The following is a 27,468-nucleotide window of genomic DNA, read 5'->3' on the forward strand; positions in this document are numbered from 1 at the left end:
ACTCATGCAACAGACAGACTGGGACCATGGCAAACAAAGAGCAAAATAGAGTATTAAATTCAAATCTGGGCTAGCACATGGTAAAGTGATACCAAGGGGGAATGCTTGGTTTCCTGTCCTTAATGTGATGCCAATGCATCATTGGTGACTCAGAATTTACCATTACTGTAATCGAGCTGATGAGAATTGCCTGACTCTCCCTAGGGCAATAGAGTTTTCGTTTTGTTGTTTTATTTTTTACCAGCCAAATCTGTCAGGCAACTTGTGATTTAAGAAAATAGTGGTAAACATGTCAGGCTCTGGGGTGAGAGGTCCTTCTGTCTATGTGTTGCTTTCCTTGGTTAATAAAAAACTGCTTTGAGCCTATGGCAGGGCAGAAAAAAACAAGGCAGGGAAAGCTAGGCTGTATGCTGGGAGAAAGAAGGCTGGAGTCATAGAGAAGCCATGGAGGTACTGGAGACAGCTGCTGGGAAATTAACACTGTAAGTCACAGCCACATGATCAATAGAAATGGGTTAAATTAATATAAGAGTTATCCAATAAGATGAAAGACTTCAGCTTAGCTGCTGTAATGCCATTTTGCAAAGTCTTCACACAAACAAATGTAAGTTCAAGGTAAAGTCAGTACTCCTAGGCGGTCAAACTGGATATCTGTGGTCAGACACCAGGCCTAGGAGGGGAAAGGACAGTTCTGGGAAAAACTACATGTGCCCTAGATAGAGCCAAGTCAGATATTATCATATCTTCATGTCCCCGAGGAGCTTGTCCCCAAGTGAACCCATCGCCCCATCCGAACTGACCAATGGGATTCCTGTAACCATGTTTCTACTTCTGTATGTCTGCTCTGCCTGCCCGTTTCCATATAAAAGACCCCCTGCCCAGCCTAAGGGCGTGCAAGTCTTCCAAAGAGACTCTGACACCCATAGGTACCTGTGCATCGCTCAATAAATAACCTCTTGCTGTTGCAGCCAGTGGTCTCGACTGTTCCTTGGGTTAGGGGTCTCCTCCTGAGGGAAGGACCACTCTGAGGGTCTTTCAAAGAAGCTAGATCAAATGAGCCAAGCCATGATTTAAATTAATACAGTTTTTGTGTGATTATTTCAGGTCTAAGCTAGCCAGGTGGCCAGAAACCAACAAGTGACGCCCTCCTCCAATAAGGCTCCAGAACCAAACAACCTGAATTTATGCTCCATTTGCCATGCTTTAAAACTCTTTCCTCCAAAGCACATGTTCACAGTCAAATGTACTGGATCTACATTGAGGACTGATGAAAACACAAGGGTTGTTATCAAAGGGAGAGATCTGCTTCCTGTCTTGCTCCTTTGCCCTTCTGTTACTAGTGAACTGTCTGAGATCCCATGTCTCTACCAAGACAGAAATCACAGGTAGATAAGGACCTCTTCAAATGTCTGTCATGGGCAGCTTTAGTATTACAGCATTTGGCATAAGTGAGCAGAGTAAACAGGTAATCTGTGGCAACAGCAGGTGGGACTCTGTAATGTTGCTGTATTGCAGCACTTAGGCCTCAAAGTGAGACCCGTAGATCTACACTTGTGTCAGCTCAGTTATCTAGGTATATAGCAGCTATTGTCATCTAGGCTGAGCCCTTGACAATAATCAGTGTTAAGGATAATAGGCATAGGTCGTCTGAGACCCTTATTTCTAGAGAATTAACAGCTCCCTGCTGTAATTTTTCTCTAGTTCTTTATATCTTCTATCCTTCTATGCTGATAGACCACCAGAGGTGGCCCCATCAGTTCTAGCTGGAAATGAACATAGAATTATCTACAGTTCACGGGGACTTGTGATAAGAAAACATCAATTAAAAACTGAACCACCTGTAGCTGTGGCTTCAACTTCAGAAGCTGAAGTAAGCAGCTGTATTCACTGTGTAGTTTGCTCAAGGAACCTGCGGAGTCTTCAAAATAGGCAGTGTTGTCATACAGGTAGTTTACTGGCCATCTGGCTGACAGCCTTTAACTAGGGTAGCAAAGGAGATGTAATAGCTGTCAATTATGAAGTCAAATTGCCTCATCCCCCAATGTTTTTGCTTATTTACAAGAAAATGAACATCAGAAGGAATAGTTAAAATGCGATCTTAAAGGACTTATCATTTACATTAGCATCAAATTTTAGCAAGTTTTTAGTAATGCTTAAATGCCTACCCAGTGCCACAGGTAGCAGTGGGATCCCTTCATCTATTTCACTTCCACCTTGCACTTTATGATGATTCTGCTTGATGCTGGAACCTTTATCTGGGACATCTTGGTTTCCAGAACTATGAGACCATAAGCTTCTATTGACTATAAACCACTTTTCATTGTGTCAAGATATTTCATTGTATCACACAAAACAGTTTAAGACACTAACTCTCTAACTTGCAAGTTGTGTGATTTGGGGCAAGGTACATATAAACTTTCTAAATATTGATTTCTTCATATTATCCAATATTGACTAAGCTTCCATGATCAACAGTACAGAAAGTTTGTTGATCAAAGAACAATCCGATTAATGTCATGAGATGAACTATACATATTTATTGATTATTTTATACTAGAAACTACAGATAATACAGAATGTTAAAATATAAATCTTTCCCCACCAAACTACCTAGATAGAAGTACTGAACTGAAGGACATGAGTTCAAAGAATCATATACTTTTCAATAACTAATTTAATCTGTAGTCAGAATGTGAACACATCTTGTGTGTCTTCTCTATTTAATCTGCAATATTACAACAGAATAATAGCTGTTCCCTGATGCATGTAGAGCGGGCCCTTGTTCCATCCCAGCCACCCGGCTAACTTACACCCAAAATAACCACACAGAAATGGTATCAATTAAATCACTGCCTAGCCTGTTATCTTTAGCCTCTTATTGGCTAACTCTCACATCACATCTTGATTTAACCCATTTCTATTAATCTGTATATCACCACGAGGTCTTGGCTTATCTGGAAAGATTCAGCATGTCTGACCTGGTGGCTCCATGGAAGTTCTCTTTCTCTGTTTTCTCTCTCCCAGAATTCAGTTCTGTCTTCTCTGCCTAACTAAGTTCTGCCCTATCAACTAGGCCAAGGCAGTTTCTTTATTCATTATCCAATGAAAGCAACACACAAACAGAAGGAACTCCTACACCAGTTCCCTGTCTCATAAACACACCCACCATCCCATATTTAGAGGGAAAAAATACTTTACTACTCAATATATTAAAATGGTATGCAATTCCAGAAATGAATTAACTCTCCCATATTAAAAGTGAAAAACTAACAATGTCAGATACCAATACTATCATAATAACCATAAATTACACAACATAGTGTATAAGTTTTGTGTCTTCTGTTTAGAAAATATGTTGTCATTAAAAAAATTAATAATATACAAAAGATTTTCAAATACTAGTCTAGATTAGTTTATGTTGCTGTGATAAAATACCACGAACAAAAGCAACTTGGGAAACAAAGAGTTTATTTGGCTTATGTGTTCTAATCATAGTCAATCATTAGGGAAGCCAATATAAGAACTGAAGGCTGGGAAATGGAGGCATACACTGAAGCAGAGGACATGGAGGAACATTGCTTTCTGTCTTGCTTCCCATCACTTACTCACCTTGCTTTTTAATACAACACAAGATCTTGTTCTCAGAGGTAGCACCGCAAGCAGTGGCTGAGCCCTCTTATATCAATCATTAATCAAGGAAATGCCCCACACCCTTGCCTACAAACAATCTAATGGATACAATTGTTCAATTGAGTGTCTTCTTCCAAGATGACTCTAGCTTGTGTCAAGTTTTTTTAATAAAGCAAAATAAAAAACTATATAACTATATAAAAAACTAACTATATAACCAAGACTACGATTAATTATTCCAGAACTCATGAAACAGAGGCAGGCGGTATATGTGTTCTATATCTTCTGTACTTTTCCAAAATAATTACAAATAGACTTTAAATCGTTCCAAATCATAAATAATGGCGTGTCAATATTTATTAATTAAATGAAAATAGTGAGATAAACTTTTAATCAAACTCATGGAGCATGTTTGTATAGCTGATCTCAAAATGTAGGTGCCACAAAGTACATGAGATTGGCTTCGTGGGTTCAGAAAGGAAACACTTGGAAAACTACACTCCAAACCAGCTGCAGCTGATATCAAACAGGACCTCTCCACAGCTGCAAAGTGTCATCATAGCCATTAACAAGCCGTGAAGAAAAACAACAACAAACAACCAAGCAGTACTTACACAGGTCAGACTCTACAAATTGTAAAAGTACTGCCTTTCTATTTAATTTATTTCTGTAACACATAGCTTGGTGTTGTGTAATAACAGTATGGATAATATTTATATTCAGGTCATTGGCAATTGACTTCAGCAAAGCAAAATGAGTAACCTAAAAAATAATTGCCAATCGCCTGAAGGCAATGAGCAAGATGAAAAGCAGCACAAAACTGAATAGAGGAACCAAGCCCAGGGGAAAAAGGCAGAAAACAAAGCCACTTTTAGAAAATAAATCCTCAGAATGATTCAAGAGAATGCTGTTTCCATGAAAGAATAGAATGGGTTACCATGAGAAAAGATGAACTTGTAAAATAGTTTATAGATATTATAATATATAATACAACTATAAATATAGTTGCCATGTTACAAAAATATTATCTAAGTAGCAAAAGAGACACAGCTGGAAATCAAAAGAGAAATTCAGAGGATCTCATTAAGGTATAACTTTAGAATGTTTTGCAAGAAATGAGAAGAAAATTCCTAGAGAAACTTTAGTGAACTATAGTGAACTATGAGCAGTCAATATCTGTTTAATACAAACTCTACATGATGGACATAAAAAGTTGTAACCTCTGCTGTAATCAAGGCTTCACCTTCACAGCTGTACATAATGGTCTATCGGGGCCTCTTGGCCTCTTAGATTTGTCATTAGGGAACTCCTCTGCCACATGCTACCTGTCCTCATCAGCTCTCTGAAACCAGAGGAAGAACTCACAACCCTTTCATTCTTGCATCCTTTGTTCCCCTAAAGTCAATGCCACAAGGATTGTACTGCTAGCCTGTAATAGACTCTCGTCCTGTTGAACCACATTAGCAGGAGCTTTTGTTTGCAGTTACCTGGGAACAGAAAACTTCCTGAGAGCTTAGCTGTCATGTGAAGACATAGACCATCACCAGAATAAATCAAAGTGTATAGATCAATACTGTACAGCTGTATTAGTTGTAAGGGCTTCCATAACAAAATGCTGCTGCTGATATATCTGAAGCAGTAACATTTTACTTACCCACAGTTTTAGAGAGTAGATGTCTGTGTCTCGTGTTAAAGGGTTTGATTTCTTTTAAGAATTTGTCCTTGGCTCCTCTGACATCTTTCTTCTTTTTCTTTTCTAAGACTGACCTAAAACTTTCTTTTTGCCTCCTCCCTCATCTTCCTAATGTTTCAGATTGCAGGTGTGTATCACTACACCTTAGTTAGGATGCCCCCTTTACCTGGCCCTTCAATGTACATTGTGCTCAAAATGTGTACTTTTTGTGTGTGCACATGTTCAGTGTCTCCCTGTGCATACTTATTGTTTCTTTTACGGACACTGGTCACATTGGATATAGGCCCATCTAATGGTCTCATTTTAACATAATTATATCTTTAAAGTCTTTATTTTCAAATAAAGCAACATTCAAAAGCACTATAGTTAAGGGCTTTAAAATGTGAATTGGTGAGACACAATGTATATCATAACAATATTTTCTCTGAATGATGATATGATGCTTGTGGATAAAATGAAGATAATTCAGAATACTTGAGCATCTCATGTCTTACACAATTCTCTCCAGTACAAACAATGCTAATGGCAACTAATCCTACAAGAAACCCTATAGCCAATAGATGAATGTGTGAGCCTGATTAGATTGAGTATCTTTTATCTATTAAGGGCCTGTCTTCTTATTTAAATTAATTATGGCCATAGCTAGTTATAACATAACTTGAATGTGTCCTACAAAAGTTCCCTTTTCTTGGAGCTTGGTTGGTTCCCAATGGAACTGGTGTGGCCTTTATGCAGTACAGCATAATGAAAGATAATTAAGACATTTGGATCTCTCCTTCAGTGAAAGATTGATGCTATGCTCCTGAGATGACATAAATCATTCAGAAATGAGTTAGATTCTATGAGAATAAAGTCAGATTCCTGCTTGGCATCTTGATTCTTGTCCTATGTGACCTCTCGTTTTGCTTGCACCCCCACTACAATGCCATGCATGTTGTTGAAAAAAAATTCCCAGAAAGCCTTCACCAGAGCCAAGCAAATACCTTCAGCATGTCCTTGGACCTCTTTTCTGTATAGTGTCCAGTTTGCAGTTATTTGATATAGTGACAGAAAACAGACTAGTATATTTAATTCTACTGCATATGTGTACATGGGTGTTTTGTATGTTATCTCTTTCCACCATTCTAATTCTGAAATAGACATTCAATCTGGATCTGGACTACTGAAACATACAACTACCACTATCAGATTTGGGGGGAAGTTAGTAAAATTAAAGAACTATTGGTGATCTGAGATAGACTGTGTAGAAGTTCAATAATCCATGGCATGGGATTGTTAAATCATTCTGGAATTTTCTTTGGAGGAAGAGACTATGTAATCATGGATTTAATCAACTGTTCCCTTAAATGGAATCAGTTGGTTCCAAATAGTAAACTGTGTATAAGATTTGGTAGAGAGAAATGATGAGAGTGTTGCAAAAATATTTTAATTGAAAGGGGAAGATCAAATTTGTGTTTTTAGAACTCTGGATATATTATGCTTCGACACACAGAACAGTTGTTTTGGCAGCACTAATCTGAAAGAGACTTATAGACATTGAGTACAGTGCTGTGGGACAATGGTCTGTATTCTGTCAATTATATTTTAAATAAATGCTGATTGGCCAGTAGCCAGACAGGAAGTATAGGCAGGACAACCATACAGGAAGTACAGGCAGGTTAATGAGAACAGGAGAATGCTGGGAGAAAAGAACCCCATTCCTATGCAGTCCTGACCCAGCCACAGAAGAAGCAAGATGTGACTTCCTGGCTGGAAAAGGTACAGAGCCACGTGGCTAGCATAGAAAAGAATAATGGGCTAATATAAGTTATAAGAGCTAATATGAAGCCTGAGCTAATGGGCCAATCAGATTATAAGTAATGTAGACCTCTGTGTGATTTCTTTGGGACTTAACAATTACGGGAACCCGGCAGAACAGAAACCCCAACAACAGTACAGTGATTTGTACAAATATATCATAAGTGATTATTATGTTTTGTATTTAAAGCATGAGGAATAATATGTTTTCTATATGCAAAAATAATTACCTTGAAACAATTTAGATAAAATATTAGTTTGTTAGCTACTGTGTCTCCAACATTTTTTAAAATAATTAAGCCACTATGATGGTTGACATTTGTTTCAAATAAGAAACAGCTGGAAAGATGCCCAGAATTTTTTCCAGACTTTTACTCCATGACTAGAAGTCTTTGGGGGGGGGGGCGTCCCTCTTCACTTTTGTGTCATGTTAAAATGTTGGCCTTAAGTTTTGGCATCTGTGGCAACCTAGACAAGAACAAGCTACATAGGTGGCAGTACCATGCTGAAAAGCACTCTGCCCTTCTTTAAACAAAAATGTTTTTCAAGGGACCAGAAGTTAAAAGCAAAAGTGGTTTTCTGAGTTGAGGAAATTTCCCAACAGGTATTGTGAATTGGCTTTTACATAACGGTATTTGTTGGAAAGGCAATCAAAAATAGACGAGAAGGTCAGCCAATAGCAGGAGACTTGCCCTCGAAGCTTCCTCTCTTACAGGTATAATAGTGCATATAGGGAACAGTAGGGAGGGGAAGATTTGGGCTAAAATGAAAAACTTTGCAGAGAATCAAGTCCTGGAAAGAGAGTTACCAAGTAAAGCCACATTGGAAGGCAGATTGAAATTGGGGCCACAATCTGACCTGCTCTTGGGGACTGGTAGCAGTGGAAGGGGGTCACTCTAAATGGAAAGTTAAGAACAAATTGCTGACCTTTTCCTATGTCCTAGTACAAAGACCAGAATCTGACAAGCCTGTCAGGATGTTCAGTTAAATCATACACAGTAGTACTTTATAAATTTTTTTGACTGCTTTTCTGGCCCCTATTAATTTGCATGCCTTAAAATGTGACTTTTTAGGTCCTCCCATCAGAAAGTGACATTTGATTCTTCAACCTTGAATAAGAATTGACCTTGTAAATTGTTTTAGTCACTCAAGTGTGGAGAAGTGATGGTGTTCCAGCTCCATCTGTAGGCATTATGAAAACTCGTTCATTTCTAAATCCTCTCGGAAGTCATGAGGATAAGCCTAAGCCAGCACAAAACATGTGGGAAAAAAGCTCAGTTGTCCCAGATAAGAACAGCTAAGGTCAACCTAGAGACAGATAACATTCTTTTACTCTCTCTCTCTCTCTCTTCCTTCTCTCTCTCCTTCCCTCCCCCCCCCGTGTGTGTGTGTGTGTGTGTGTGTGTGTGTGTGTGTGTGTGTGTGTTAGAGATATGTACAGTGAGGCTCTCCTGATTCACAGGGTAGAGGCAGTGGCCCAGGTCAGTTAAGATCACAAAATGTTCTCCTCAATCTCCATACCTGCTTGCAGCAATAAATGGTTACTTAATGACGGTAAGTTCTAAGGTAAATTCATAACAATTGATAAGTGATACCGAGTTTTTCAATTATGTGGGGTGCTGCCAAGAAAAAAATCTGAATTATGTGACAATCCACTGTCGCATAGCCTAGTTTAATTCTGAAGTTTCATTGTGAGAGTTCATGTGGATGATATATATAAAAGGGTATTGTTTAAGTTCCCACTGTGACTGTTCTAAATATGTGTCTCCCTTTATATCCAATATTTATTTTATAAAGTTGAATACTCTAGTAATAAGTGTACTTAGTACATTTTCAATTGCCATATCTTCCAGTTGAATTTGTTCATTGAAAATTTTGTAACAACTGTGTCTCTTTTTAGAGTTTTTTGTCTCTAAATCTGTCTGATATAAGAATAGCTATTTCTGCTCAGTTCTGATTTGTTTGCATAATATCGTTTTGTATCCATTCCCTTTCTGTCCATGTGTATCTTTATTGCCACAGTTAAATTATTGCAGGCCATAAACAATTAACCACTTCATCCAAAGTAAGAAGGTATGAACTAAGTGGAGAACATTATGCGAAGTGAACTAATTCACACAAAATGTAGTAATCATGTTTCTCTCTTTTAGGTGGAAGTTAAGGGCTAACCAAGTCTTCCTCAGTGTAAAAAGTGATGACTTTTCAAAATCTGTACGGAAATCAGTGAAGACTGGGTTTCATTGGGACACAGTGCATTCATGTATTGAAATGTCATGCTGAATTCTAATAACATGTACATTTAAGGCATGCTAATAAAGGCTAAAATTACTATGAAACATTATCTGTAGGGCATGAGAGCAAGTAGTAACTAGAAAACTAATGGCAAAGTCTAAAATGTTACGGGGCAATGGTTAGCATGGATGCAGCGACCTCTAGTGCACTGGACTGAAAGGGCTGCTGTTTGAGGACAGTTTAGAAAATGGAAAATTTATCTAATGAACTTCTCAGTTTGCCTCAGGAGATCTTCATGCAGCACTTTGCAAATTTCTCTTGGACACTCCCAGCTGTGTGAGTTGAAGAAACAACTGGCCAGTTTACAAGCAAAATTTAGAGATGATAAAAAAGATCCAAAGCTTCGTAAGTTGCAAAATAAGGGGATGACCCCAGCTAAGATTTCAAGCAATAATGGAGAGGGTGCTTGAACTGGCCTTTCCCTGTAATCAGGTTGGGGACTACCATAATTGTCACCATAGGCTCTTCATCCAGCAACTGATGGAAACAGATACAGAGATCCACAGCCAAGCACTGGGCCGACCTCCGAGACTCCAGTTGAAGAGAGAAAGGAGAAATTATATGAGTGAGGGAGGGTGTAAAGATCATGATGGGGAAACCCACAGAAACAGCTGACTAGAGCTAGTGGGACCTCGTGGACACTGGACTGACAGCTAGGGAGCCTGCATGGGACCGAACTAGGCCTTTTTCATGTGGGTAACAGTTGTGTGGCTTAGTCTGTTTGTTTGGTCCCTGGCAGTGTAACCAGGATTTATCCCTAGTGCATGAGCTGGCTTTTTGGAGTCTATTCCCTATGCAGGGATATCTTGCTCAGCCCAGATACAATGGGGAGGGCATTGGCCCTGCTTCGACTTGATATGTCAGGCTTTATTGACTCCACATGGGAGGCCTTACCATTTCTGAGGAGTGGATGTGGGTGAAGGGAAGGTGGGGAAGCAGAAGATGGGAAGAAAGGATGAACTGTAATTAGTATGTAAAATGAATAAAAAAATTAATAAAGTATTTAAAAAGAAGATAGCTATAAATTAAAAGCATCAAATTAAAGTAAAATAACTCAAAATAAAAAAGGTGCTAGAGAGATGGTTTATCAGTTAAGAGCCATGGCTGCTTCTGCAAAAGGGTGGCTCACAACAGTCTGTAACTTGAGTTACAGAGGATCTGACACCCTCTTCTGACATCCTTGGGCTCCTGACATATATATATATGGTGCATAGGCATATGTGCAGACAAAAAACTCTAATTATAAGATATTGTGATAATGTCTCAAAGTGAATTAAGGTAGTAGGTAGACAAAAGAATTTCCAATGAACTTACTGATGCTAGACCTAAATCAACAGAAATGGCAGACATAAACATAATGGTAACTTCAAAACCTTAAAATAGTTGTGATTGAAGATTCTGTCCAGTGAAGACTCATATTCATAAAGCTCATGAAAATTTATTATATTGGTAAAAGTGTTTCCTAGACACTATACATAGACCAAAGAGGAGAAAGGAATTCTAAAGCAAAAGCACATCTGGGTTCTCAACTTTGTATGAGCAGAATGCAGGCGGAGAAACATGCTTTAGAAATGGCCAAAGACAGTGGGGAGAAATGTCTTTGATGTTCTCAGATGGCAAAGCCAAGGTTCAAGAATGAACAACAGTGTCCCTTACAGTGATTAGAACTATACTGCAATCATGGCCCATCTGTCCCTCACAATCTTCATTTTAAATTATTAATGACCACTGACTGTTATCTGACTTGCATTCTTCTTTTTGAATGTTTTTGTGGTTGTCTACTCCAATTTCATTCTTGTTTGTCCACCATATGAAGAACCAATGAGGTTCTTGGGAAGGAAACAAGGCATTCTGCATGTGGAACAACAGACAGACAAGATCCACTCGAAAAGGGAGAGAGAACAGTGGCAGATTGTAATGTTAGCACCCTTTATGAACTGCCTAGATTTATACCTGTTGCTATGTGACCTTCCAGGAAGGCCAGTTCCATCCTATTGACCTTAAGAAGTCTTAAAAATGCCTCCTGTCCATGTTAGAATTCTGTCAACGCTGGAGAACAAATCTAAGCTAGCATCAATAAGGAATCCTGATTATCATTGAAGAAAGCTCCCAAAGTTTGGAGTTTTCCTGTCTCAGCAAAGCTTCTATTGGTGCCCAAGATTCTGAGGAGTATGTAGTTATAATTGTTTAGGAGACTAGTGCTTGGAACTACACCTACAACTCCCATGTTGTAGGAAATGGTAGAGGGAGAAGTACAAGCCCAAATATGCTGGAAAATTTGTTCTATAGGAGTAAGAGCAACATAAAACTAATTCATGGAATTTGTCAGAAAATGTTACTGTTTTTAAGGTCCTGAGTCCTTGGCTTCATTCCATGAGAAGACAGGTGACATGGACTGAAATCAAATCAGAGACTCTGGAGAGGCCTTGAGCTTAGAGTAGCTGACAGAAACTTTGGAAGGAACTTATGGTCCAGGATTAAGTGCTGGCATGACCCAGGCACCTCTAATGGAAGTGGCAGATGGAGATTCTTGTGCTATGAAGCCTTAGCAGAGTAGAGAAACTGAGAAATTGAGGAAAGGTGTCAACGGAACTAAAGAAAGTCAGCACTGTTCCTCAGGGTGGAATGAAACCTTTGTTTTAAGGTGAACGGCTACTTTAAGATATGGTCAAAATGTCTCTTTTTTGATATACATCAAATGTTTGACTGTTTCAGGGTAAAAAAAATGATGCTTCTTCCAACCATTTTGTGATCAAAATATTCCAGCTTCCCTGAAAACTTAAACATCCACTTTCAGAAAACTAGTAAAAGAATAAAATGAAAAATGCCCTAACTATTGCCAAATACACACACACAGGCACACAAATGCTCTCTCTCTTATACACACACACACACACACACACACACACACCATACACACACACACATACATACATACACGTACCAGCTTCAGAAAAAAAGTAGAGAACAAATGAATGAAATAAAACAAGGAACAAATACTGATGTTTGAGATAGGAAAGAAACCAAGGCACATAGATGATTCATAGGCAAGGCTAAAACAGATATGGGTATATTAAGAGGGTTCCAGAGGACGTGGATGCTCATATTTCATTAGGAAACAGGTATTTTAAGGTGCTTAACATTACCCTTGTGGAGAGTAATCTGGCAATAGTAAACAGAATGGACAGGAGCAGTGAGGGATAGACAAAGGCTGATGAGATGAGTTGGCCTCTGAGCTCCGCACATGTGCTACATTACATGTTCTACTCTGTGTAATCAACAATTGTAAAAAACAAAACTTGGATGATAAGAACCCACAAAGGAATGAAAAAGAACCAACACTTGACACATTCAACATAAGATACTTTCTCCATTTTTATTTTAAAAACTTTACCTCGAAAGTTACAATACAAATGTATATAAATAAATACATATATATCAATATAATTAGAATAAAAGTGACACTTCAAACTTTTAAATAATTGTAGATAAAAGAAATCCATTGACATGTAGTCGGCCCTAAAAACTAACATACAAGTAGCATTATACAGAGTGAACAGGTTGTATTTAGGGATATCTATTTATATATGTATATATATGCAAATTTTAGCAATTAATAAACAAAGAGGTCATGACTTTGAAGGAGAAGGACAATGGAATATGAAAGGGTTTGGAGGGAGGAAGGGAACAATTCAACAATTTATTATAATTGCAAAACAGAAAATTAAAAAGAAGTCATACACTCTGACAAATGCAGAAAGGAAAAACTGACAAAAATCCAAAATAAAAGAATAAATCAGTACCAAATGTAATGAATGTGAACTTTAAAACTATGAATCCAAAGGTAAACATTCTCAGAAGAAATATGATTGCAAAATTTCCTTTTGCTTTCACAGTTGCAGCACTCTGAGGAGAAGCGATGAAGATGTGGACTATCAAGAGACAGACCACATTGAAAGCAGCTCAATGCTTCAATTACCTATTAGTACAAGCTGACTTTGTTAGAAAGTAAAAATACTGTATTAGGTGTTATTTCAAAGGGGGGGGGCGCACTAGAAACAAAGTAGCAGAGAAGGTTGGAGGTCTGGAAACAGGAAATGACTATGCTACCAAAAACAAACAAACACCCAAAGCAGAAGAAAAAAAACATTAAGTAAGACTATCATGTATCAAAAAGAACCTAATAATAATTAATGCAGCAAAATGACTTTCTAATGAGCAGGAAGTTTTACAATATTAATTCTATTTATATGTTATGTAACTATATATAATAATTCTATTCTGCAAAATACTCAACAATAGATTGACATTAATAGATACATCAGTAAGAAGAGTCAAATAATTGTAGCTATTTCTGTGCAGTAGTGTTAGGAACGGAATGCTTTCTGCTTTTACTCTATGTATTATTACCCCTGCTTACCAATTATTATAAGCATCATGTGAGTATGTGCACATGTGCATGCAGCTATACATGCATTGTGAACACTTGCATTTCAAGCATCTTCTATGATCAGGCTTCATGTTACTTGTTAAGACAGGGTCTCTTAATGAATTTTGAACTTATCAAAGCTACTACTCTGGCTAATGAGCTCCAAGGATCTACCTACCTCTACCAATCTCCTTCAACAATTGGTTTTCAGATAGATACTGCCATTTTTATGTGGGTGCTGGGCATCTAAACTCAAGATATCATGCTTGTGTGGCAGCTACTTTACTGACTGAGCCATTGTTTCTTTAATAAAAATAAATATAAGCTGAACTTGGACTCCTTTTGGAATTTTTTCTGCTAAAATTTTAGGAGGTATATTCTCGTTCCTTTTCTGAAGATACATATGCCATTTCCCATCTACGAGCCATGAATATTATATATATTGTATGTGACTGTTCATTTTACTGATACCACCTTGTGAACGTGGTAGCATTTCAGTAATTCTTCCAGTTGTAAACTGGAACTTCTGGAAAGTAACTAACATATAATTTTTTCTTAACCATCTCTCAATTTTTGGCACCTGGATTGCTTGTAAGTTTTTCTGTGAAAAAACACATTGAAGTTAGCAATCTTTGAATCAGTGACTTCTCACTTTAATTCTTTATCTAAATAATATGTAAACAAGTTTTCCCATAGTACAAACTGAATTGTAATGTGATGGTAGTTTGGGTACCATCCAACTTGTGCTGTCTGTGCACTTATCACAACATGTTTTAATCAACCTAAAATGTTGGAAGGAATATAATGTCTACTAAAAGGAAATGAAATAAATATACCTTATATAAAAAATTTAACATAAAATCACAGTTTACTCTTGTGGAAATTAACAATTTATTAAGTAAAATATTAGGTTACATAGTGGACTCATTCCATTTTTAAAAAGAAAAATATGCTGAAAATTCTGAAAGAACATAAAATCTTTATAATGATTTTCTGTAAGAACTGAGAAAATTTGAGAATAAGCTTTTTAATTTTATTTCTTTATATTTTCAAGTTTTGAAATAAAAAAGTTACATATATATTTTAGAAAGGCAAATAAATAATAAACTGTATACAACTGATTAAATGTTTTTCTTCAACATAATTTTTGCATGGTTATACTATGGGGGAAAGCAGTAGAAATATTTTTAAAAAAAAGATCCCACACATCCTTCTTACCCTATAATAACCAGTTCACATTGTCTGGTGGCCATTTGTCTCTGATCATATATTTGAAAAATAACTAAAGTCACACTTTATATCACTGAGCTAATTTTGAAACTAACATTACATAATGCACAAGCCATATATATTTTAATGACAAATAGCATATATAAACAACACATTTACTTATTTATTGCCTTAAAGCTAGAGCTAGTAACTGAGGATATAACCCGTATAGTAAAGCATATACTTCACAAACATGAGGAGTTATATTTTTAAAAGGCTAGATGTAGTGTTATGCCCTTCTAATTCCAGCACTAGGGAGGCAGAGACATGAGACCAGTTGGCCTAATTGAAAGCTCTAGACCAGTGTGAGACCTTGGGTCAAAACAAACAACAACAAAAGACACAAATAGACACAAATAAACAGGGCAAACGACTTCTGAAGAATGACACTCATACACACACACACACACACACACACACACATATATATATATATATATATGTACATGTGATTTCTCTACTCCTGCACATACACTCACAGACAATGATATAATTGGACATAAATCTGTGCACACACACACACACAGACACAGACACAATCTAGAATATTTTTTCCATTTTGGTTATAGCCAGTAACTATAGGGAATACCATTATGTATAAATTATCTATATATTTTTTCTGAGTCTAATGCTTTAGCTACCTGGCCATCACAGTCTTCTAAAACTTATCCACCTTTTCTTGAGACAAGCTCTCCTTATGCAGGCCAAGCTGGCCTTTAACTCTCACTCTGCCTGATTTAGTCCATAGAATGCTGAGATGTCAGGTACCACACCCAGCTTGCATTATTCACATTGAAAATAATTAGGAAAATGCTTTGGATAAAATGTTTAAAATTACAAATTATCAATGTTTCTGATTAAGGCAGAATGGAAGTAAAGGAAAAAAAGAAGCTCAGACAACACCTTAAACCCATACCCATTGCTCTAATTAGGTAAAACTGATATAAATTCACCTATATTATCTAAATTGCAAGCTTACTATAACACCCCAAAAAGAAATATTCTTTAGCATCAGCATGAATTTGACTTCTTGACTTTCAAAATTCTCACAGCATCCTATACTTACTTTTTCTCCATGCCTTTACCACAACTGAAAATTATCAGTACCCCCAAATAATTTTAAGGTCCATTAAAAATGCCTGGCACAAATTTGGCGCTCAATAAATATTTATTGAATGAATGAATGGATGAATAAATGAGGTGATAGCACTTTGTCAACTCTAATTCAAAATGTATTGATATTTCAATTGTTATTGTTGTTACTTTTTGTTATCACACAGATGACTGCAAATCTTTAGATATTACTTGCCTAACTATAAGTTTATTATATGTCTTTTATGTTTTCATATCAACCAGAGGCATGAGTAGCAACATTGCTAGCTGTGCCTGAGGAGATTTGAGACTTAGAGAATCAAAAAAAAAGCTCTCTAGCTCAGCATCTTGGGATTTAAGTTATAGTTACCATTATGTGGATACATGGCAGTGAATGGTCAGGAACCCAGGAAGTCAGTGATATCTGAAGAAGCATGAAGATCCTGGAGGTCAAAAACAAACTAATAGTAAGTGACCCAGATAGCATGGTTAAGACTGGAGAATGATAAGTGACAAGGTATTAAACTGAGAAGGAAAGTTAAATTTCCAAGCATTAAAATTCCAAGCATGAAGCTATGACTGTAATTCTAAGTAAGGTGTATTTGACTTCAGTACCTCACTATATCCTTTTAACATGGTATCAGGAAATATTTGCACCTACTTTCACGTGCATGAGCAAGGGGGTGGTATAGTAGCTGGTTTTAGGATGACTTGATTCAAATAAGGCTCAGACAGTGACAGGTTAAAATATGACACATGAGATTTTATAAAATTCTACATACAATATGGGAACCATAAAACTTTAGTTCCCCTCACTTTCATCCCAATTTTCCTCATCAGTTACTATGAAAAAGAGTGGTAGAATCATGAATTTTAAAAGCAGGCTAGCTGGGTTCAATCCTAGTGCTTTTATTTACTAGTTCTGTCCTTTAGACAAGTCACTTCACCACTATACACCACTTTCCTCATCTGTAAAACAGAAATAATAATAACTCCTCTCTCAATGAGTTGGGAAGATTAAATGAGTTGATGCATGTAAGGATCTTAGAATGGTGCCTGGATACAGCAAATGCTTTGCATTATTGTTATTATTATTATTATTACCACATAGGGACAAATATTAAAAACAGACAAAATAAATCAATATATGCCACTATCTTTACATAGATTATAAAACTAGTCTTTAAGCATGAAATCTTCCCATAAAAAATTTTAATTTGTGTTTGAACATTGTTGACTATCAAAACCATAACCATTGCCTAAGTTGTAAAATTACTGCATCAGTTCTATAGAGCCTCTTTCTTAGCACAACCTTTTAAAAGTTATAAAGAATATACATCTTCTAATTTCAAAAAAGTCACAAATAATTCTACTGTTGTCCCCTAAAATTTAATCTGTAAGAGCTAATATGCTTTTAAATATTCTGAAGCTAGTTCTACTAGAAGCAGTAATAGTTAATTTGAGAAGTTAGTCTAAAAATATCTGCACCTAGAAAGACTTAGATGGAAAGACTAGATTTGAAAAATCCCCAAACTAGGTAAATATTGGGAAAAATAAACTATAAAACAACTTTCAATACCTGTATATGGAAGACACTGGAAAACCTGAATATTGGAAACCAATACACAGTAGACACTGGTAGGTGCAGATATGGAGCCTGCTGATGGAAGAATGGGTAGTTACAGGAAGACCTGAAGATATTGGAAGACACAGATGTTGGAAGATGTGGCGATGTTGGAGGACAGGCAGATGCTGGAAGCCCTGGAGATGCTGGAAGACCTGGAGGTGTAGGAAGACATGTACTTTTTGGAAGACATGGATTTTTCCAGAAGAAGTGGATTTTTGGGAAGTCGTGGATTTTTCAGGAAGACGTGGATTTTCAGGAAGATGTGGATTTCCAGGAAGACATGGATTTCCAAGGAAGATGTGGATTTCAAGGAAGACATGGATTTTCAGGAAGACGTGGATTTTCAGGAAGACGTGGATTTTCAGGAAGACGTGGATTTTCAGGAAGGCGTGGATTTCCAGGAAGGCGTGGATTTCCAGGAAGGCGTGGATTTCCAGGAAGACATGGATTTTCAGAAAGACGTGGATTTCCAGGAAGGCGTGGATTTCCAGGAAGATGTGGATTTTTGGGAAGACTTGGATTTTCGTGAAGCTGTGGATTTTGGGGAAGCTGTGGATTTTGGGAAGACGTGGATTTTCAGGAAGACAAAGATTTCCAGGAAGACATGGATTTCTGGGAAGCTGTGGATTTTTGGGAAGTTGCGGATTTTTGGGAAGACGTAGATTTTTCAGGAAGGCATGGATATTCAGGAAGACATGGATTTTTTGGGAAGACTTGGATTTCTGGGAAGACTTAGATTTCTGAGAAGACTTGGATTTTCAGGAAGACGTGGATTTTCAGTAAGACGTAGATTTTTGGGAAGACATGGATTTCCAGGGAGACCTGGATTATTTGGGAAGACATGGATTTCCGGGAAGACATGGATTTCCAGGAAGACGTGGATTTCCTGGAAAGATGTGGATTTTTTGGGAAGACTTAAATTTCCAGGAAGACCTTGATTTCCAGGAAGACATAGGTTTGCAGGAAGACATGGATATCCAGGAAGACCTGGATGTTTTGGGAAGACTTGGATTTCTGGGAAGACATGGATTTCTGGGAACACGTGGATTTCTAGGAAGATGTGGATTTTCAGGAAGACGTGGATTTCCAGGAAGACATGGATTTCCAGGAAGACGTGGATTTTCAGGAAGACGCGGATTTCCAGGGAAGATGTGGATTTTTTGGGAAGACTTGGATTTCCAGGAAGACCTGGATTTTAAGGAAGACGTAGATTTTCAGGAAGACGTGGATTTCCAGGAAGACCTGGATTTTTTGGGAAGACTGGGATTTCTGGGAAGACATGGATTTCCAGGAAGACTTGGATTTCCAGGAAGAGCTGGATTTTTTGGGAAGACTTGGATTTCCAGGAAGACGTGGATTTTCAGGAAGACGTGGATTTTTTGGGAAGACTTCGATTTCTGGGAAGACGTGGATTTCTGGGAAGACATGGATTTTCAGGAAGACATAGATTTTCAGGAAGACGTGGATTTCCAGGAAGACATAGATATTCAGGAAGACGTGGATTTCAAGGAAGACGTAGATTTTCAGGAAGACATGGATTTCCGGAAGACCTGGATTTATTGGGAAGACTTGGATTTCAGGGAAGATTTGGATTTTCAGGAAGACGTGGATTTCCAGGAAGACGTGGATTTTTCAGGAAGGCGTAGATTTTTAGGAAGACATGGATTTCCAGGAAGACGTGGATTTCCAGGAAGACCTGAATTTTTTGGGAAGACTTGGATTTCCGGAAGACGTGGATTTCCAGGAAGACATGGATTTTCAGGAAGACGTGGTTTTTCAGGAAGACGTAGATTTTCAGGAAGACGTGAATTTCCAGGAAGACGTGGATTTCTGGGAAGACATTGATTTCTGGGAAGACATGGATTTCTGGGAAGACCTGGATTTTCAGGAAGACGTAGATTTCCAGGAAGACCTGAATTTTTTGGGAAGACATGGATATCTGGGAAGACATGGATTTCCAGGAAGACGTAGATTTTCAGGAAGACGTGGATTTTCAGGAAGACGTAGATTTTTAGGAAGACATGGATTTCCAGGAAGACGTGGATTTTCAGGAAGACGTGGATTTTTAGGAAGACATGGATTTCCAGGAAGACGTGGATTTTCAGGAAGACGTGGATTTCCAGGAAGACGTGGATTTTCAGGAAGACGTGGATTTTCAGGAAGACATGGATTTCTCGGAAGACATTGATTTCTGGGAAGACATGGATTTCTGGGAAGACCTGGATTTTCAGGAAGACGTGGATTTCCAGGAAGACCTTCATTTTTTGGGAAGACATGGATATCTGGGAAGACATGGATTTCCAGGAAGACGTAGATTTTCAGGAAGACGTGGATTTTCAGGAAGATGTAGATTTTTAGGAAGACATGGATTTCCAGGAAGACGTGGATTTTCAGGAAGATGTGGATTTTTAGGAAGACATGGATTTCCATGAAGACGTGGATTGTCAGGAAGACGTGGATTTCCAGGAAGACATGGATTTTCAGGAAGACGCGGATTTCCTGGGAAGATATGGATTTTTTGGGAAGACATGGATTTCCAGGAAGACGTAGATTTTTAGGAAGACGTGGATTTTCAGGAAGACGTGGATTTCCTGGGAAGATGTTGATTTTTTGGGAAGACATGGAATTCCAGGAAGACCTGGATTTTCAGGAAGACCTGGATTTTTGGGAAGACTTGGATTTCCGGGAAGACATGGATTTTCAGGAAGATGTGGATTTTCAGGAAGACATAGATTTTCAGGAAGACACGGATTTCCAGGAAGACATGGATTTCCAGGAAGACCTGGATTTTTGGGAAGACTTTGACTTCTAGGAAGACATGGATTTCCAGGAAGACTTGGAATTTTTGGGAAGACTTGGATTTCCGGGAAGACATGGATTTCCAGGAAGATGTGGATTTTTCAGGAAGACTTAGATTTTTAGGAAGACGTGGATTTCCAGGAAGACCTGAATTTTTTGGGAAGACTTGAATTTCCAGGAAGACGTGGATTTCTGGGAAGACATGGATTTCCGGGAAGGCGTGAATTTTCTGGAAGACGTGGATTTCCAGGAAGACTTGGATTTTTGGGAAGACTTGGATATTTGGGAAGACATGGATTTCCAGGAAGACATGGATTTTCAGGAAGACGTAGATTTTCAGGAAGACGTGTATTTCCGGGAAGACCTGGATTTTCAGGAAGATCTGGATTTTTGGGAAGACTTGGATTTCCGTGAAGACATGGATTTTCAGGAAGACATGGTTTTTCAGGAAGACATAGATTTTCAGGAAGACATGGATTTCCAGGAAGACGTAGATACCCAGGAAGACATGGATTTCCCGAAGACCTGAATTTTTTGGGAAGACATGGATATCTGGGAAGACATGGATTTCCAGGAAGACGTAGATTTCCAGGAAGACATGGATTTCTAGGAAGACCTGGATTTTTGGGAAGACTTGGATTTTCAGGAAGACGTAGATATTCAGGAAGACGTGGATTTCCAGGAAGACATGGATTTTTTGGGAAGACTTGGATTTTCCAGGAAGACGTGGATTTCTTGGAAGACGTGGATTTTCAGGAAGACGTAGATTTTCAGGAAGACATCGATTTTCAGGAAGACCTGGATTTTTTGGGAAGACTTGGATTTTTCGGGAAGACGTGGCTTTCCTGGAAGACGTGGATTTTCAGGAAGACGTAGATTTTCAGGAAGACGTGGATTTCCAGGAAGACCTGGATTTTTTTTTTTTTTTTGGAAGACTTGGATTTCCGGGAAGACATGGATGTTCAGGAAGACATGGATTTTTTTGGAAGACATGGATTTCCAGGAAGACGTGGATTTTCAGGAAGACGTGGATTTTTAGGAAGACTTGGATTTCCGGGAAGACATAGATACCCAGGAAGACATGGATTTCCAGGAAGACGTGGACTTTTAGGAAGACGTAGATTTAAGGAAGACATGGATTTCTAGGAAGACCTGGATTTTTTGGGAAGACTTGGATTTTCAGGAAGACGTAGATATTCAGGAAGACGTGGATTTCCAGGAAGACATGGATTTTTTGGGAAGACTTAGATTTTCCGGGAAGACGTGGATTTCTTGGAAGACGTGGATTTTCAGGAAGACGTAGAAATTCAGGAAGACGTGGATTTACAGGACGACCTGGATTTTTTGGGAAGACTTGGATTTTCCGGGAAGACGTGGATTTCCTGGAAGACGTGGATTTTCAGGAAGACATAGATTTTCAGGAAGACTTGGATTTTCCGGGAAGATGTGGATTTCCTGGAAGACGTGGATTTTCAGGAAGACGTAGATTTTCAGGAAGACGTGGATTTCCAGGAAGACCTTGATTTTTTTTTTGGAAGACTTGGATATTCAGGAAGACTTGTATTTTTTTGGAAGACATGGATTTCCAGGAAGACGAGGATTTCCAGGAAGACCTGGACTTCAGGAAGACATGGATTTCTAGGAAGACCTGGATTTTTTTGGAAGACTTGGTTTTCCATGAAGACGTGGATTTCTGGGAAGACATGGATTTCCAGGAAGACGTAGATTTTCAGGAAGACGTAGATTTTCAGGAAGACGTGGAATTCCAGGAAGACAGGATTTACAGGAAGACATTGAATTTTTGGGGAGACTTTGATTTCCAGGAAGACGTGGATTTCCAGGAAGCCATGGATTTCCAGGAAGACATGGATTTTCCAGAAGACATACATATTCAGGAAGACGTGGATTTCCAGGAAGACCTTCATTTTTTGGGAAGACTTTGATTTCCAGGAAGACGTGGATTTCCAGGAAGACATGGATTTCCAGGAAGACATGGATTTTCCAGAAGACATACATATTCAGGAAGACGTGGATATCCAGGAAGACATGGATTTTTTTGGGAAGACCTTTATTTTTTGGGAAGACTTATATTTCCAGGAAGACGTGGATTTCCAGGAAGACGTGGATTTTCAGGAAGACATGGATTTTCCAGAAGACATACATATTCAGGAAGACGTGGATTTCCAGGAAGACCTGGATTTTTTGGGAAGACTTGGATTTCCAGGAAGACGTGGATTTCCAGGAAGACATGGATTTCCAGGAAGACATGGATTTCCAGGAAGACATACATATTCAGGAAGACGTGGATTTCCAGGAAGACCTGGATTTTTTGGGAAGACTTGGATTTTCCTGGAAGACGTGGATATCCAGGATGATGTGGATTTCCAGGAAGACATGGATTTCTAGGAAGACCTGGATTTTGGCGAAGACTTGGATTTCCAGGAAGACGTGGATTTCCAGGAAGACATGGATTTCCAGGAAGACGTGGATTTTCCGGAAGACGTAGAGATTTAGGAAGACGTGGATTTCCAGGAAGACCTGGATTTTTTGGGAAGACTTGGATTTTCCAGGAAGATGTGGATTTTCAGGAAGACATACATATTCAGGAAGACATGGATTTCCAGGAAGACCTGGATTTTTCAGGAAAACATCGATTTTTAGGAAGACGTGGATTTCCAGGAAGACATGGATTTTTTGGAAGACGTGGATTTTCAGGAAGACCTGGATTTTTTAGGAAGACTTGGATTTCCAGGAAGACATGGATTTCCAGGAAGACATGGATTTCCAGGAAGACATGGTTATTCAGGAAGATGTAGATTTTTGGGAAGACATGGATTTTTGGGAAGACCTGGATTTTGGGAAGACTTGGATTTTGGGGAAGACCTGGATTTTTGGGAAGACATAGAAATTTGGGAAGACATGGATTGCCTGGAAGACATGGACTTCCTGGAAGCTATGGATTTGATGGAAGACATGGATTTTCTGGAAGATATAGATTGATGGAAGACCAGAACATTACTGGAAGACATAGATATTGGGAAGACATAAATTTTCTGGAAAACATGGATTTTTCAGGAAGATCTGAATTATCTGGAAGACCAAGATTATTTGGAAGACATGAATATGTGGAAGACTGAGAAGTTTCTGGAAGACATCGATCTTCAGGAAGACGTACATCTTCAGGAAGACCTATCTTGGCTGGAAGACCTGGAGGTTATTGGAAGACATGGATCTATTGGAAGACCTGGATTTAGTGGAAGACTTGAGTTTCTGGAAGACTTCAACTGGTGGAAGACATAGATTATCTGGAAGACCTGGATTTTTCTGGAAGACCTGGATTGACTGGAAGACACTGATTTTCCTGGAAGACGTAGGATTTTTTTCTGGAAGACTTGGATTGATGGGAAGACTTGTATTTTGTGGAAGACATTTTTCTGGAAGACATAGATTGCACTGGAAGACGTGGATTCTTCTGGAAGACGTGGATTTTCCTGGAAGACATGGATTTTCCTGGAAGGTCTGGATTTTATGGAAGACTGGATTTTCTGGAAGACTTGGAGGTTGTTGGACGACATGGATTGTCTGGAAGACATGTATTTTCTGGAAGTTCAGGATTGTCTGGAAGACCTTGATATTGTTGGAAGACTTGCAATTGCTGGAAGACCTGGAGATGTTGGAAGACCTTGATACTGGCACCACTGGAAACCCTAGATATTGGAAACATCATAAGCATAGGATTTTTGGAAATACTGAATTTTTGAAAACATTGGTTATGTTGGACATTAAAGATTTCAGAGGCCCTGAATATTTGCATATTTGATAGTTAAAGCCCTATATTAGAAGTCTTGGATAATCAAGTCATTACATATCTTGTATTTTTGAATCCTTAATCAGTAGTTTTATGGATAACAAAAGACATGGACATTTACAAATCACAAATTTGAAAACCTTACCTATTGAGAGATAATAGAAAACCTCAATGTTATCATAGTCCTGTCAAAAACTGACATAATTTATAAGAATTAAGTTTAAATGATTTGGTAACTCTAGATTTTAAGAGCTCTAGATGCTAGATCTTGTTATTTATGAGTTCAGAATAATGGAACCCTGAGTGTTAGAAAATGAGAGTTCCTGTCAGGGAAGAATTGGCAATAAAAAGACATTGTCAGACTTGAAAGAATACAAGAGCGGGATGACAGAGAAAAGGACAATGAAATGCTATATTCTGGGCATGACAAAGCCATTGCTATCAGGAACTCACAATAAATGCAGTTACATTTCCTGAGCCTATCACAAGATGGGGTTTGTCAATCACAGATGAGAAAAAGACTAACGGGTTCCTGTTCTTCCTTAGGGAACTAGTGGCTACTTACTTATACTAGGAAAAGAGGAGTCACTGTCTTCAGATATGACTCTAATGAGCCTCCCATACTCCAAAGGATAGTTCCACACTCGTGGTTATATGGATGACCCTTGTTAAACTCAGTGGATCACAAAAGAGATATGAGTGTAGTAAACAGATTTATAGTGAAGATGACAATTGACAGGGAAAAGGAGGAGATTAGAAAGGATAGAGATGAGTAATCTTAATGCATTATGTATACATGCATGAAATAGTCAACTAATAAATTTGATTTTTAAAAAGACTGTTTTATCAAGATTTAGAAGATATTAATACATAATAACAACAACAACAATAATAATAATAATAATCTGATAACTGAAAAATACACTACTGGAAAAGCTACACTTGGGTGCTATGAAATAAATGGACTCCAGAAAGCCTGCAAATAGGAAATATTGAGTGATTGGGACCACAGAAGATCTGAAATGTATTTCTTTGGACTGTGAAAGACAGGGCTTAACTTTAAGTATTGCTAAAAATTATTGGAAGATGGGAGGCTTTTAACAACTCTAATATACTGGATAGATTAGAAAACACAAGAACTGGAAATGCTTCAGGCCAGAGACTAGAAAATAAGGATTTTGTGATGTGAGGAAAATCAAGTTATCCAAGCTATTGTCCTTTGTGGAACTTAGAAGACCTGAGTTAGAGATACTGAAAGATAGAAAGGCCTGATCTTAGAAATTAGAAGACCATGTTTGTATCATGATGTAGATATTAGATTAAAAGATAGTTAAATCATCGCACAGGCTTTTACGATCACAACATCTCTTCTACTAAAAAGAAAACAAGGGCAACAAGTAGATAACAAAGAGGAAGCAGAAAGTTCAAGGAAAAAAGTAATTTGAATGTGCTAGAACCTATCTCCACAATCTCAATGAACTGACTTTTTAGCATTTATGGATTGACAGAATACATGCCAGTAGAATGAAAATTATCGAAGAATATGTACTACTTTCAACTAGAAAAATTACTTGGTTCTAGATCAGGGTTCTGCAAATACTTTCTGTAAAAGATTGGTTTGTTAAAATTTAATAGTGTCTGTTGAAACTACTCAATTATGCTATTAGTGTAAACACAGACAAGGAAAATTACAGCTAGAGCTATATTCCACTAAAACAAATTATTTTTAAAATGTGTATGTGGGTGGATTTGGCCTAAAGGCTGTAGTTTGCCAAGCTAGCTCTAGATATCAAACCTAGAGTATAGTAAACTTAAGCACATCCAAGGCTAGCATTCACATGCAAGAGTACAGATGCAACATTTTGGAGCCTAGTGGCATAAAAGATATTGTATAACATTTTGAAAATCAGGAGTTAAGACTGGCAATTGTTTAGGAGCCCTTATATTCAGAGACAAAATTAGTAGATTAGTAGCCTGGGCCTAAGTCCCAGTCATGGAAGATGATGGTCAGAAGGTAGAGCTAGTAAATTACTTACTTGGAGAGAGAGAGAGAGAGAGAGAGAGAGAATCCACCCCTGTAGACAGGGAAAATGAAGAAAATTATAATTTGGTAGGATCATCTCATGGATAAAAGTATATGTAAAGTTCTGATCTCACTCCCTAGAACTTATGTAACAGCCATATGAGATGAAAGCTGAGGTATAGCCTCAAGTCCCTCAGTATACTAAAAAATGCTTACAAGGATAGGAATTGGCACATGAATTGCACACAAAGAACTCAATAAGTCAAAACTAGTAAGGTGCACTGGGAATGGCCCATGACTTAAAAATCAAACAACTATCAATGACACAGTGGGCATTCATGTGGGTCTTCTTACAAGGCAATGTGTGGATCACTACCAAAGATGATGATAGTCATGGAGAGAGGTACCAAGTACCAACAAGTACTAGGCACATACAGTCACACATATAGTGCCTAGCATACCAAATATTCAAAGTTGAAATAAAAGGTTTGTGATGGAAGTCCACTGCAATAATACTAGTAGGCAGTAGTCTGAAATTGAATGAGGCAATGAAAGGTGCATAGTTTTAAAATAACAGTACCAAAGTCTTGATGAATCCCCTATTTTCTAAATACCAATCCTTAAAAATTCCTACATTCCATGATAAATGTATGAAATATCAAAAAGTTCAGAAGTCAGTTGTAAAGAATCTCCCTTGCCTATCAAGAATACTTTTCTTTGCACAATTATTTGTAAGGAAACTAAGCTAAAAATTTAGTGGTCATGAAGGCATTCCATACAGATTTATTATCACTACCTATATCAGAGTGCCTTAATTATATTTAAAGTGGGACTAAGTAGATGGATTTTCAAGAGTACTAGAATACATTTATGTCAAAAAGTCATTACCTCTAATCACCAGGTAAATCAACATCATGCAATAGTAATCACATTATAAATACAGTATAAAAGAATTACTGAAAGAACAATGGAACTGTTTCAGGTGTCACTTATTAGCAAACAAGGAAGA

The 27,468-nt window shown here is 37.9% G+C and overlaps 3 pseudogenes; all 3 read left to right on the forward strand.

The window, feature by feature from the left end:
• The first annotated feature begins 17,915 nt into the window (after nt 1-17,915).
• LOC121437466 lies at nt 17,916-19,954 on the forward strand (annotated as a pseudogene).
• Nucleotides 19,955-20,301: 347 nt separating this feature from the next.
• On the forward strand, nt 20,302-22,403 carry LOC121437467 (annotated as a pseudogene).
• A 72-nt stretch (nt 22,404-22,475) lies between these two features.
• Nucleotides 22,476-24,260, forward strand: LOC121437468 (annotated as a pseudogene).
• Nucleotides 24,261-27,468: the final 3,208 nt, after the last annotated feature.

This window comes from Microtus oregoni, unplaced genomic scaffold (genome assembly GCF_018167655.1).
Source record: "Microtus oregoni isolate MIOR12 unplaced genomic scaffold, Mior012 000052F_ref0000163, whole genome shotgun sequence".
NCBI classification, from domain to species: Eukaryota; Metazoa; Chordata; class Mammalia; order Rodentia; family Cricetidae; genus Microtus; species Microtus oregoni.